The following is a 14,583-nucleotide window of genomic DNA, read 5'->3' as shown; positions in this document are numbered from 1 at the left end:
TGAGCGCCTTTAAAAACTCTATTGAATTAAGTAATGATTTTTTTAACTGTGTTGTGTCATTGTCACCACTAGGGTGGCAGCAGTGCACATTGTTCTGTATGTCCTGAAACTTTAGTTTCACAACTGTTTAAGTGTTTGACTTACAAAAATCATGGCACAGATAAAGTAAAAAAGTGAATATTCTTTAAAACTGAAAATCACATGATGAAATTACTTTGGAGCACATATAATATTGTAAGTAATCTTTGTAAATATCTATGTCCCTGCTGACAGTCCTGTGAGGAGGACTCCAGCTCTCGTCAGGCTCTGATGAAGGGTCGTGTGGAGAATGTACAGGGGCTAACTGCTCCCACATTAACACAGCTGCCTCATGTCCAGTCACTGAAGCACCACCGCTATCATTCACTCACACTGACAGTAATCACCAGCACACTCCTGTTTAACAAGTCTCTGAAGGCAATAAACCTTAATAAGATAAGATATGCCTTTATTAGTCCCACAGTGGGAAAATTCCAGTATCGCACCGCACAGTTAAAGAACAGAAGGAAAATGGTACATGCAATCAAACAAGATAATAAGATAATAGATAAATAGCTTAAAATAATTTAAAAAGATAGACTTAAAAATAAACTAAAAATAGACTCTATATAACATCTTTGTAAAGTGACTTAAGTATTGCACATAGGTGTGGTTGAATGACACATGTTCAGTGTTAACAGTGTTCATTGTACAGTCTGACAGCAGCAGGAAGGAAAGACCTGCGAAACCTCTCCTTCACACAGCGAGGGTGAATCAGTCACTGAAGCTGCTCTCCGGGGCAGACAGAGCGTCCTGCAGGGGGTGAGACTCATGGCCCAGCATAGAAATGACCTTAGCCAGGACCCTCCTGTCCCCCACCTCCTGCACTGAGTCCAGAGGACAGCCCAGGACGGAGCTGGACTTGTTAAGATAAGATAAGATAAGCCTTTATTAGTCCCACAGTGGGGAAATTCTAGTATTGCACCGCACAGTTAAGAACAGAAGGAAAAATGGTACATGCAATAAAACAAGATAATAGATAAATAGCTTAAAATAATTTAAAAAATAGACTTAAAAATAAACTAAAAATAGACTCTAATGTAACATCTCTGTAAAGTGACTTGAGTATTGCACATAGGTATGGTTGAATGACCATACCTATGTATGATGACCTTGTCCAGCTTCTTCCTCTCCCTCTCTGTGATGCTGCTGTTCCAGCAGACCACACCGTACAGGATGGCTGATGCCACCACAGAGTCATAGAAGGTCTTCAGGAGTGGCCCTCTCACTCCAAAAGACCTGAGTCTCCTCAGGAGATAGAGCCTGCTCTGGCCCTTCCTGTACAGTGCGTCTGTGTTGTGAGTCCAGTCCAGTTTGTTGTTCAGATGAACACCCAGGTACTTGTATGAGTCCACTCTCTCAATGTCCCTTCCCTGGATGTTCACTGAGGGCAGTAGAGTGGCGTCTTCACTGTACAGTGTCCAGGTTTGCACCATTTCTCATTCACAAACAGAGCCAAACTGGCTTTATGTGCCAGGACCCTGCCAGCAGCACCATTTGTAACCACAGGGAGGCGCACGGATTAGCAGAGTTGTAATGATACACTGATGATTGATATCGTGATGCAGCTTCAGAGCTCCTGATGACTCCTGTGTGATCCTTTTCTACTGTGTCAAAATTCAGTAAAGAACCTGTATTACAAAGACGTGTTCATTATTCTCAGGCTAATTACTCGATGTGAAGTGCACACCTAACACAGTAACAATAATGTCTAATAATGTGTTTTACAGGCTTGTTGAGGTCGTTCAAAGAGGTACAGTATAGTCATCATGTATTCATTCCATATTTGGTGGTGGTAAGATGCTATTGTAGCCACATCTGCCCTGGCACAGACTGACAGAACGAGGCTGCCCATCTCCAACCACAACCACCAATCACACAGCACATTCACACTACGAGACAAGGTGGGATGAGGTGCTTTGCCTAAGGACACAACTACAGAATTTGGTCCAAGCAAGAATAGAACCTGCGGACAATATACAAATGTAATACATTGCTTACTTTCTAACAAATGGCAATTGAGGGGTTAACAATTTAGGATAATAATTAAAAAAAATTTGCAAAAAAGTGTTGCAACAACGCCAACCTAAGTATAAGGCGCACAGGTAAGCATATCGGAATAAAAGAGCCAAGTTTCACTTAATTTACATCATGTTTATTTTACATATTAAAGAAAGCACTTTTAATTTCATTAACAATAACTACAATATATAACATCTGAATCCATACACACTCATTCAGTTCATTAAAAGTTTACCCAGCCTAAGTGCACCGCCTGTCAGACCATGTACAGAACACAACACACCTCGGTGCACAGAGCTCAGGTACACTAGTCTGAGCTTGGCCCAGAACAGCACCACTAAAAGGAGGTGATCTCACCGCGCAGTTAAATTGTAAATTGAGCAAAACAAAGTGAAACGAAACAAAAGGTGGAGCAACACAAAACAAGAAAAACAAAACAGCAGAGGCTAGGCAAGACAAAACAAAGTAACAAAGGCGGCGGTGCCGCTGCTGACCACTGATGACACCTAAAAAGATAAAAAGATGAATAGGGAGTTAACATTAGTCCTTCAGCGCAATGGAACTTAATCCAATTAAGGAGGCACACATACCACTGATGAAGTAAAGTGAGCACACAATCCCAGGTTTGGTGGGACTGGGAGTCCGCTTTCCGGAGCTTTCTGGAGTTTAAAATAATGAGATGTAAGATGACTTGTTTATCCTTGGCACAATGCCAACCACACAACCAAACTAATAATTAGAGGACATGCTCTGAGTTGAAGTTACATTACCTTTTTCTACAGGTGAAAGTGCGCCACTGTGTAATGGACCTGGTACAGTGAGTACAGCTGAGCATGGGACTACAAGGGACAGATGCAGAAGAATTTGGAAATTTTATGAATGAAGAGGTCCCACGGGGCATTACCTGTCACTGCAGATGAAGGCGCACATACTTGGCTCAAAGTGCGATATTTCACGGCCAAGTAGAGAAACTACATGAAACATGGGCTTTAGTTTGGACAATTTTGTGAATGGACAGGAGTAGTGAATATTAATTACCTGCCGCCAAAGATGAGGGAGCACGAGAACACGCTGCGAAGTTCAGCGGGTTGTGAAAGTGAAGTGGTGCTGAGCTCGCAGTCAGACAGCGGCACTAAAAGGTGATTTTGGAATTTGGATATTTTCATGAATGAAGAATAACGGATTAGAGCTTTACCTGGGAATGGAGGACAGAGCTGCCTACAGACCCGGAAATGCCTGTGGGAAAAGGGGAGCAACGAGAAAGGGATCGAATATATAGTCCACCAGCCCACGCCATGGGAAACCAAGTAAGCGCACCTGCAGCACAGGCCTCAACAATCGTTTCACCACACAAAGGTGCAAAACATTCTGCTTCCCATGCAACAGTGGACATATATCACACTAAGGCAGGAGTCGGTAACCTCTTTCATCCTTATACTGTGTGGCTTTGGAAAATAAATTATACATATTTAATTGAAGTGTATGTTTATTTTTTTAAATTGTAGTTTAAAATAGAAGATTATTGTGATCTTGAAATATTAACATAAAATAATATATTTTATTATTTTTAATCGCTCAAAATAAGCAAACTATGTTAAAATCAAACACCGCTTAGGCCTCACAGACAACAGCCCCGATACAGAGGCTGTGCACAGAGGTTCAGGAGGAGAAGTCTCTATAGCACTTCATAGATTTCATAAGCCTGTGATCCCCAACCACCACCACCACTACTACTACTAAATTTATCAGCAACCACATCTTCTCCAATATAACTTTCACCTGACCCCTCATGACACTGGTTGTCATGTTGTAGATATATAATGGAAATCCTGATAATTGATGATTGTCCTCCGCGATTGCGTGTCACATATAACGTATCAGACACATCACCCAAAAGTAGACTCACAAGTTAGCGAAAATGAGCCACAAACAAAAGCTTTTGGAGAGCTTTTCTGCAAAGGGGAAAAGGCCAACTGAGGAGCCATAAGAGGAACCCACAACCTCCAAGAAAAAGAAAGCTAAATCTAACAGACAATACCAGAAGTCCTATTTAAAATATGGGTTTGTTGTTACAGGTGACTCTCATGCACCGTGTCCACTCTGCATAATATGCGGGGAAAGGCTAGCTAAAGAAAAGAAAGAAAACTGCTTCAGCACATGGAGACTAAGCATCCTGGATTAAAAGATAAGCCTTTTGAGTTTTTTGAGTAAACCAGGTAAATCGAGCATGTCTGTGCAACAAGAGGATCAGTTTTTGGAGATTGCAAATGATGGTGGTCTTAAACATATGTTTGAGACAACATCTCTACTAACATTCTGGATGAAAATTAAGATAGAATATTCTGATATCGCCACAAGACCACTGAAAACCTTACTACCATTTCCAACATCCTATCTGTGTGAAGTGGGCTTTTCTGTAGTGACGGGAACCAAGACAAAGTTACGAAGCAGGCTGAACATAAGAAGTACACTGTGAGTGTCTCCCATCATTCCTGATGGGACCACCTCATCGCAACGAATTAAGTGCAGGGCTTCCACTGATTCAGCGACATGGTGAGTTATATTTTTTATGCAATTAACTTGTTTTAGCCATATTTATCAGCAATGCGTAGAGGCCGGTCTGTGAAAATAAAACCAAAATTTTTCCAGTCCATGGTGAAAAAAATTTGGGGACCTGTCATAAGGAATACACTATATAGTTAATTATACAAAGCATAAAGGTAAAAAATAAAAAAAATAAATAAACACAATATATACAGTGTTATCTTCATTGTAGATGTTTTTTGTTTTGTTTTGTTGTTTTTTTTGTGGAAAATGGGTTCTTTGGGTGTTAAAGTTTGCCGATTCCTGCACTAAGGGAAGACAACAGCTATGTTCAGGTAATTTTGGTTAAAGCCACATTTCTTATCTGTAGCCCCTCTCGTCTCAGGAATGTGTGACCCCCACTCTGGGAGGGTTATAAAACACTCACCTTGTTCAGCTTTGGTTTAAATTTCTTATTGTGTAACCCTCACTCTGTAGCCCCCACTCTGGAAGTAGTATAAAACACAATACAATCTCACCCTGTTAGACTCTGCACTAGACTCTGCATTAGACACAGCTCAAGACTCTGCTCCTTGTGTGTGTTAAATGAACTATTGAAACTGTTTCTGCTTCAAATTGTAAATAAACACTGTAAATCTGCCCCGAGTCTGCACTCCTCGGTCTGCACCTGCACCTGACGTTACGACAGTGTGCTAGATACCTTTAAAGGTGCTGTGTGATTAAACCTGCTATGTATGTGTTTTATTTTTAAATATTTTTTAATTATAGATTACATGCTGCACGATACATCCTCTTAAAATGACAGTACAATTTCAAAATGAATTCTCTTACAGTAATGATGCGCTTGCCCCAACCAATGCACAATCGGATAAAATTATGAGCAAGCACATGCAAAAGAGCATACATCATCAGACACACCCAGTCTGGACTGTCCATGGCAAGATGTTGAATGAAGACAAAATTAAACAACATCAAGACAAACTAGATGCCGCACAAAAAATAGAAAAATGGGCTAAGCAGCTCCAAATCCAGAAGCATGAACAAGCATTGACCTCTGTACTGGTCTTTAAACCCAAAGAAAAGACAGGGTAGGTGGCATTCAATAAAATGCCTGCCAAAGGAGAAGATGAAACAGAAGAAGAAACTATGAGCACTGGTATTTACCCTGTACTTAAAGGGTACACAAGAAACAACACCGGAAGCACCACCAGGTGTACCCAATATTTGGAAAGTGATGATGAAGGGAAAAAAAAGGAAGATTCAAGGCGATGTGACTAAAAAAGAATTGTGAGACCTTGTAGAAATTCATTTGATGATGGTAGCTGAATCTAGCCTAGAACTTCACCCAGACATACCTCGACTGAATGGTTGATGGCTCCACAACCACCTCCAACCCCCACCAACCCATTTTTGCCCATCTCAAATACTCCAATGTGCTCTACGCCAGCCTATCCACCTTCATACCAGCCATCAGAAGTTGTCCTCATCGCAGCCCAAGAAATGATACAAGGAGCAACACACGAAGTGAAAGGAGGAGCCTTGTCTCTGGCCTTACGTGGACCCACACCTATAGATTAAACAATTTCAAGATATCCAACTCCAACTCAATACACTAGCAAACATTCTGGACTCACACGTGGCGACAACACAAACGCTGACTGACCTGACCAGACACTGCATGCCAAAGAGAAGAGCTACATCATCAACACTGCCACCATTACAAGCTAAACCAGAGGAGTCACAGCCAATCACAAGCATGTTCACTGACATAGTGGATACCAAGAGCGTCCAAGACACATTCATAAATAGACAACTGGCACCTGTCCATGGAAAGTGCCAAGAACCACTAACTGACCTGCTGGACTGGGACCTAGGAGAAACACTGGGAGAAGCCCACATTGCACCATGACTAGTACTCGGACATACGCCTCTGTACTAACCATTCCATCTTGATGATTTTAACTACTTGATGATGAGCCTCCCACACATCACCTCCGCGCCCTTCTGAAGTACAGAGCAGAAGAAGCCTTTTGCTGGGGAGACATACAAGTGTCTTAGTGAGAGCCACTGATGAGACAACTGCAGAAAACATACGCAGAGCAATACAATGAAAGCTCCATGTACTAGTTCAAAATAGCACAGGCCTGGTCGCGTCCAATAACTGAAAAACCACTACCCGACTGCTGTCCTTGCAGATAAAGAGCAGTGAAGATTACCACACATACAAAGAGCAAAGACACTATTCTGCAGACAGGAACTGGATCCACAGTGATGTTTTTCTCAGCTCTGATCAGACTCCCAAAAGAAGTTCAAGAACACCTGAGTGAAGTAATGGGTCTCCACTGTAAGCCAGAAGAAGAATTTGACATGTAGTATACCCACTTATACACTATATCTCTAAATGGCTCCAGTCCAAAAGTGAAAAAGAAAGAAAAAGAAAAGAAATTACATATATCGAAATGGCTACACTAAAATTATAACTCAAAAAATCCAGAAAGATGTCAAAGAGAAAGGAAACAAGAAAAAAAAAAGTTACAAAGTCCAAGAAGATGGTAAAGATGAAATTGCCACAACCAATCAACTTGCTGCTGCAATCAAGATGGTCATGCAACAACAACACCGAGCTCCACATGTCCAACAACCAGCTGTACAACAACAACCACCACCTCCTCCTCCAGCCCAAATGAACCCAGGGGCTATAATCGACACACTTCTGGAGGAAGAAGAGGAGGAAGAGAAAGAAACATGGATATGCAACCCAATCAATGTTATGCATGTGGTGAATTTGGGCATTGGTCAAGAGACTGCCCACTAAAACAAAAACAAATTCAGCCACACAAGAGGTACAATCAGGTTCAGCCACAACAAGGGTCCAATCAAAATTTCATGCAAAATGCTCAGCCACCGATGCAACAGGTTCAACTACACATTCAACAAGCTCCAACCATGATGACACAACAAAGTCCAAGACAATATGGACTATCCCAAGCTCCAAGAATGATGCCACTTCATCGTGACAACTGTGGCAACTGTGATAAATGGACAGAAGATACGTTTTTTAGTGGATGCAAATGGCTGTCTTATGCAGCCAGTTTCCTGCATAAGACAGCCATTTCTACTGACTACAAAGTCTATGGCCATTTCAGGATGTTGGAGAAAACCAGAAAAAAAGCATTTCATTGAACCAGTGGCAGTAAGCATGAATGACTACAGAACATGAACATGGCCTCAAATATGGAAACACAAGGAACACCACGTGTGTGAGGAGAATTTGGAGACTGAAATGTATATACGAGCAGAACTACAAAATACACCTCTGCTTGAAGCCAAACTGACGCTGTTCTGTGATGGATTCTCACATAGAGCCACAGGTGGCTCCATCATTTCATCATAGTCTGTGATACAGCAGAACGCACAAGGAAAACATCAAGTCCCGGAGTCGCAACAAATTCCACATGGATCTGCACAAGTAGCTCAACTGACAGCTATGTTGAGAACCCTGTAACTATCTGAAAATCCCTCAGTTAACATCGACACAGATTTGGTCTATGCATTTAAAACAGTAACCATTTCTTGCTGCATTAGAAATGTCTTCAAATTGGCCAAACAAACATGAGGCTCTGATAAAACAAAACACTGAGGCAGTACAACTACCAAGAAGAATGGCCATAAGTAGTTAGTCTAGTTTGTCAAGGAAATCATGTCACAGACACAGCTACAAAACAAATTGCCAACTATAATAGAATAGCGATAGCTGCAGGAAGATCCTCAACTACAAATGGAGAAAATGACTGCTGTAATGTCTGGGGGATCAAAGATACAGACACGGGGTAAAAAGTTGAACAGACTTTATTTACAAACACGGAAATGTAAATGTTGATTGACGGAGCAGATAGTAGAGAGCGGGTCGTAGGCTGACATCGTCGAGCTGGTCGTAGGTAGCAGGATCAGAGTCAGGGGTGTTTGTACTGGTTGAGGTTAGTTAGGTCAGAGGAGGAGGTGCAGAGAAGTTCCAAATGAGTGGGATCTGATGACCATAATCATGAAACTAGACTGAGCTAAGCCAAACTACCACGGAGGATACATGGACGATCTGGCGGAGTTTGCAGGATCGTCAGTCTCTTTGTACTCCCAGGTGTAGGCTTGATTGCTCATGGGCTGCAGGTGTGTAGTGGGTGGATCCACAGTTTTCAGCTCCCAGTACAGACACAGAAAGTAGGGGAAAGACAGCACAGAAACACAAGGACAGACTGGGATCTTGACAATGACACAGAATCACCAGACAAACTACCAGACGTGCCTGAAACAGCACCAGAGATGGCACCACAAGGAATCATCAAAAAACATATGTAAAAGAAATCCATCAAGCAGCTGGAGCATATGAACATTCTGTCTGGACACAGAGAGGAGCTAAAAAAGATCAAGCTGGACTATGGAGAAACCATGAAGGAAAAGTTGCACCAGTACCACTCTTACAGATGTTATTTGATGAATATCATGGGTCAACACACAGAAGCTAAGAAGCACTCCTGAAACACATTGACCTTTAGTGGCACCCACACATGAAATCGCTTTTGCAATATTGGATTGACACTTGTCCCACCTGGCAAACCTTGAATCTCAAGAAGAACCTGTACACATACTCATTTGCGGTTTTCGTTATCTTCTAGTGATTGCATGTGAATGTACTAAATGGGTAGAAGTGTTTCCATGCAACAGAGTCAGTGAAAGAAGTTGTTAAATATTTTGTGCTAGTCCTTAGATTTGGTGTCCCTTATCAAATTAGGTCAGATAATGTAACTCATTTCACAGCCAAGGTAGTTTGTGACACATTAAAGGCCTTAAACATTTGTCAATGTTCCGGTTGTATCTACTATCCTTCGAACCAGGGTGAAGTTGAACGTATGAATGCTACTATTAAGAGACACATGACTACACAGCACAGTTCATCCTGTTTCCACTGCAGGGTCAAAAGGTTGTCACATCACAGAAGGTCCACACAATCTTTGTTGGATTACTGCAATTTGTTTAAATAAAAACACTTTATGTCATAGTATGCTATCATGTTGAAAGTCATTGAAGCTGGCAATGCTTTTTATCAACACAACTGTGGTTAATAAACACAACATTTTGTTAGTTTTCATTTCCAGCTTGGTTAAAGCTACCATTAGTAAGTTTATTTGATGTCCTGTATTTATAACCTGTAGATGGCAGATGTCCTCATTATAGTGTGGTATACTGTAGTGTTGCAGTGGTGAGGCCAGACGCAGAGTCAGACCTGTTACAGAGGGCGTGGAGTTACCGGGACCACACCTCCTCAGTGTTTTGTTTCATGATTTATAGTTATCATTTTGGTCACCTTATATGATGTGTCAGTTATACTCCCCACTGGTAGGTGTTTTGTGACCTACAGGATCGGCACAACGTCGTCGAGGAGTCCGGAACAAGCTGGGCCTGCAGGAGTCACTTGGGAATCCTGGTTTATCAGACTCTTAGCCTTTTTGCTGTAACATTTTAGTTTTTTAGTAGTAATTTATTTTATTGTGATTTTAACAGTTTTTTCGTGTAACAAACCCTTTACCATTTTATTCTCTTGGTTTTTAATTCACTGCTCACCCCTCAGTTGTACCTGTGGTTTTAAATCGGAGTTCTGGATTCTCTAACTCTAAAATGTAATCATTTTAAAAGAGCCTCTCTTGGCCACATTCTGATCACCAGCCTTAAACACCTTTTTAAATTCAGAGGGTGTCTGGTGTTGCTTTTGATCTAAGGTTTATTGTTTGGACATTGAACAGTTCTCGTGGCACCACCTCTGTGCAGAAACTGTCCTTGTGAGCCCAAAGTCTGGTCCAAACAGATGAAAGTCTGTCAGAATCAGAACATCACTGGTCTCTGGGTTCCTCATCATAAAGTAATGTTAAAGAAGATTCACTGCGATCTCACCTTAGCCTTTACCCATAAAAGTTATTGAATAACTTGAAGCAAGATATATGGAATTCTATAGTAAAGAAAAAAAAAACTGAAGCAACTCTGCATTTCACATATATTAATTTATTTATTATTCATTTATTATATTATTATTTATTTATTATATTATATTTTTTTCCTAGGATCTGCTGTAGCCACTCCTCCAGTTTGGGGGTTACTGCCTCAAGTGCTCCGATGACCATGGGCACCACTGATATCTTCACCTTCCAGGCCTTCTCCAGGTGTTCTTTGAGCCCCTGGTATTTCTCTAGTTTCTCATGGTCCTTTTTCTTGATGTTCCCATCACTTGGTACTGCAATGTCCACCACAGCGGCTTTGCTCCATTGTTTATCCATCACCACAATGTCCGGTTGGTTCATCACCATTCTGTCAGTCTGCATCTGGAAGTCCCACAGGATCTTGGCTCGATCATTCTCCACTACCTTTGGAGGTGTTTCCCACCTTGATTGGGTTTTCCAGTCTGTACTCTGCACCGATGTTTCTGTACACTAGGTCCGCCAATTGGTTATGCTGCTCCATGTATGCTTTCCCTGCCAGCATCTTACAGCCTGCAGTTATGTGCTGGATTGTCTCAGGGGCCTCTTTGCAGAACCTACACCTTGGGTCTTGTCTGGTGTGGTAGATCAGGGCCTCCATCGCTCTGGTGCTCAAGGCCTGCTCCTGTGCAGCCAGGATGAGTGCCTCTGTGCTGTCCTTCAGTCCAGCTTTCTCCAGCTATTGGGAGGATTTCTTGATATCAACCACTTCAGTTATGTTTAGGTGGTACATCCCATGCAGGGGCTTGTCCTCCCATGATGATTCCTCCAATACCTCTTCCTCTGCACTCCACTGCCTGAGACATTCTCTGAGCACATCATCTGTTGGGGCCTTGTCCTTGATGTACTTATGGATCTTGAACGTTTCATCCTGGACTGTGGCTCTCACACTCACTAGTCTTCGGCCTCCTTCCTTACAGTTCGCGTACAGTCTCAGGGTGCTGGATTTGGGATGGAACCCGCTGTGCTTGGTCAGGAGCTTTCGGGCCTTATCATCTGTGGTTCCTGCTGGGTATCTGATTTCTGGCAAGGCGTAGCTGTTTATTGCCTGGGTCTTGCCATTGAGCTGACTCCTTAGGACTTGTCTTACTCGTTTGAGGTATTTGGCCGTGGCTGCTTTCCTTGTTTCCTCTTCAAGGTTGCCATTTGCTTTTGGAATACCAGGGTACTTGTAATTGTCCTCAATGTGTGCTATTGTCCCTTCTGGGAGGGAGACCCCTTCTGTGTGGACTACCTTCCCTCTCTTTGTCACCATCCGGATACACTTCACAAGCCCAAATGACATTCCAGTGTCTGTGCTTTAGATCTTGGTGGTGTGGATCAGTGAGCTGATGTGTCGATCATTCTTAAGGTACAGTTTGATGTCATCCATGTAGAGGAGGTGACTGATGGTGGCCCCATTCCTGAGTCGGTATCCATAGCCAGTGTTGCTGATGATTTGGCTGAGGGGGTTCAGACCTATGCAGAACAGCAGTTGGGACAGTGTGTCTTCTTGGTATATGCCACATTTGATGGTCACTTGTGCAAGTGGCTTGCCATTGGCCTCAAGGGTGGTTTTCCAGAACCTCATTGAGTTTGCAATGAAGGCTCTTAGAGTCCTGTTGATGTTGTACAGCTCCAGGTATTGAATGATCCATGTGTGTGGCATTGAGTCGTAGGCTTTTTTGTAATCAATCCAGGCAGTGCACAGGTTGGTCTTATGGGTTCTCAGAGGACTGTTCAGTCTACCAGGAGCTGGTGAATCTTTGCCGATGCCCTTCTGTGCTGTGCTGATGTATTGATCCATGTGCCCACTTATCTTAGCTGCGATGATGCCTGACATGAGCATTGGAGTTGGATGGGGCTGTACCCTTTGGATCAGGATCGTATGCCCTTTGGTTAGCCATTAGCATATATATATATATATATATATATATATATATATATATATATATATATATATATATATATATATATATATATATATATATATATATATATATCTTTAAACCCTCAAAGTATCCTCCCCTATTTTGCTGTCGAAAATATTTAGTATCTTGCTTCATATATTCGATGTGGCCACACATTCTCATTCAGTGTTTTATTTTAAATGATTATAATTTTCCCCTCCCCGAACCGCCACCTTAACGTGGTGGAGGGGTTTGAGCACCCGAATGATCCTGGGAGCTATGTTGTCGGGGGCTTCATGCCCCTGGTAGGGTCACCCATGGCAAACAGGTCCTCGGAGACGGGTCTGACTAAGAGCGGTTCAGAAGCCCATCATGAATAGAGTAACAACGAGGCCAGTTACGTCGCCCGGACTGGCGTTACCGGGGCCCCACCCTGGAGCCAGGCCTGGGGTGGGTGCTCGGCAGCGAGCGCCTGGTGGCCGGGCCTTTCCCCACAGGGCCCGGTCGGGCCCAGCCCGAAGAAACGACGTGGGGCCGTCCTCCCGTGGACCCACCACCTGCGGGAGGAGCCATGAGGGGCGGGTGCGGAGAGATCCGGGCAGCAGTCGAAGGCGGGGACCTCGACGACCGGATCTCCGGACATGGAGACTAGCTCTGGGGACATGGAATGTCACCTCGCTGGGGGGGAAGGAGCCTGAGCTTGTGCGGGAGGTTGAGCGTTACCGGCTAGATATAGTCGGCCTCACCTCCACGCACAGCTTGGGCTCTGGAACCCAACTTCTTGAGAGGGGTTGGACTCTCCATTTCTCTGGCGTTGCCCGCGGGGAGCGGCGGCGAGCTGGTGTGGGCTTGCTCATTGCCCCACAGCTCAGCCGCTGCGTGTTGGGGTTCACTCCAGTGAACGAGAGGGTCACGTCCCTGCGCCTTCGGGTCGGGGACAGGTCTCTCACTGTTGTGTCGGCCTATGGGCCTAACAGTAGTGCAGAGTACCCGGCCTTCTTGGAGTCCCTGGGAGGGGTACTAGACAGTGCACCAACCGGGGACTCCGTTGTTCTCCTGGGGGACTTCAACGCCCATGTGGGTAACGACAGTGACACTTGGAGGGGCGTGATTGGGAGGAAGGGCCTCCCCGATCTGAACCCGAGCGGTGTTTTGTTATTGGACTTCTGTGCTAGTCACAGCTTGTCCATAACAAACACCATGTTCGAGCACAAGGGTGTCCATCGGTGCACATGGCACCAGGACACTCTAGGTCGGAGGTCGATGATCGACTTTGTTGTCGTGTCATCTGACCTCCGACCACGTGTCTTGGACACTCGGGTGAAGCGAGGGGCTGAGCTGTCAACTGATCACCACCTGGTGGTGAGTTGGATCCGCTGGCGGAGGAGGAAGCCGGACAGACCTGGCAGGCCCAAGCGCATTGTGAGGGTCTGCTGGGAACGTCTGGCGGAGCCCTCTGTCAGGGGGGTCTTCAACTCCCACCTCCGGGAGAGCTTCTCCCTGATCCCGGGGGAGGTTGGAGACATGGACTCCGAGTGGGCCATGTTCTCCACCTCCATTGTCGATGCGGCTGCCCGTAGCTGTGGTCGTAAGGTCTGTGGTGCTTGTCGCGGCGGCAATCCCCGAACCCGGTGGTGGACACCGGAAGTAAGGGATGCCGTCAAGCTGAAGAAGGAGTCCTATCGAGCCTTGTTGGCTCGTGGGACTCCTAAGGCAGCTGATGAGTACCGGCGGGCCAAGCATGCCGCGGCTCGGGCAGTCACAGAGGCAAAAACTCGGGGTTGGGAGGAGTTCGGGGAGGCCATGGAGGAGGACTATCGGACGGCCTCAAAGAGATTCTGGCAAACTGTCCGACGCCTCAGGAGGGGAATCCAGTGCTTCACCAACACTGTTTACAGTGCGGGTGGAGAGCTGCTGACTTCGACTGGGGATGTTGTCGGGCGGTGGAAGGAATACTTTGAGGATCTCCTCAATCCCACTGTCACGTCTTCCGAGGAGGAAGCAGAAACTGGGGACCCAGAGGCGGA

The sequence above is a fragment of the Periophthalmus magnuspinnatus genome, chromosome 15 (genome assembly GCF_009829125.3).
Source record: "Periophthalmus magnuspinnatus isolate fPerMag1 chromosome 15, fPerMag1.2.pri, whole genome shotgun sequence".
Taxonomy (NCBI): domain Eukaryota; kingdom Metazoa; phylum Chordata; class Actinopteri; order Gobiiformes; family Gobiidae; genus Periophthalmus; species Periophthalmus magnuspinnatus.
Note: the sequence above shows the minus strand (reverse complement) of the source record.